The sequence below is a fragment of the Elephantulus edwardii genome, unplaced genomic scaffold (genome assembly GCF_000299155.1).
Source record: "Elephantulus edwardii isolate Elephantulus edwardi_28Jun2011 unplaced genomic scaffold, EleEdw1.0 scaffold00205, whole genome shotgun sequence".
Lineage (NCBI taxonomy): Eukaryota > Metazoa > Chordata > Mammalia > Macroscelidea > Macroscelididae > Elephantulus > Elephantulus edwardii.
In genome coordinates this window covers 985351-986424 of record NW_006399955.1, presented here as the reverse complement: position 1 = coordinate 986424, position 1074 = coordinate 985351, and positions in this window count along the sequence as shown.

Below are 1074 nucleotides of genomic sequence, written 5' to 3'. Positions count from 1 at the left end.
GCTTGAACTTGCATATGAGTAATTGGTGGTCTGTTCCACAATCAGCTCCTGGCCTAGTTTTCACAGCTGATATTGAGCTTCTCCAGCCGTTTTTTCCACAGATGTAATTGATCTTATTCCTATGCATACCATCAGGTGAAATCCATGTGTATAACCTGCGCTTATGTTTCTTATAAAACTTATTTGCAATAAATTAGGTAAATATAGATAAGGTCATCATTCATATCTTAACTGAACCACTCCATTAATAAAATTATATTTTTATATAAATTGCTCTGTTGAAATGTTATACCAATACCACACAAATACAAATGTATGCTAGCAATCATTTGCTCCATTTCCTTTTGTTTTAAATAAAGACATCATAAAAATAATTATGTATTGACCTTGTATGGCATTAAACTTTAGGAACACTTGTATCTCAAAAATTCATAAGGTGGGCGCCTCAAACGGATTTAGATGTCTTATAGATTTTCTTCAAATTACCATCATTCCTCCAATTTGAATTTTAGTTTGATAATTCATCACAAGTAGAGAATGTTTATGACAATTTTTGAAGGTATTTGTTTTGTTTTCATTTATAAACTAAGTACAGGAAGAATAACAAAAATCTGAGAGATTTAGTAGTGTTTATGTCTTCTCACTTCATTAGAAATTATTAATTTTATTCAAAGAGTTAAACTCTTAAAAGTGATCTCTAAAAATATGTCGTTGTTGTTGCTGCTAGGTGTTGAGTTTAGTACAACCCATAGGTGATTTTACGAACAACATACCTAAACCGTTCCCTATCCTGTGCTGTCATCAAACCTCCAGACATACTGCCCAATGTAGCAATCACTGTGTCAAATATTCCTGGTGAAGGATCTTCCTCTCCTTCATTGACTCTACATTTCCAAGCATGGTGTTCCACATCAAAGAACAGCTCTTCCTAGCAACATGCCCAATGTATATGAGGCAAAGCCCTCATCTTTGCCTCCATCAGAGCACTTAGGCTGCTACTTCTCCAAGACATACTTGTTTTGTTGTTGTTGGGGTTTTATGTGTTTTTTTTGTTTGTTTGTTTTTAGGGTTTGG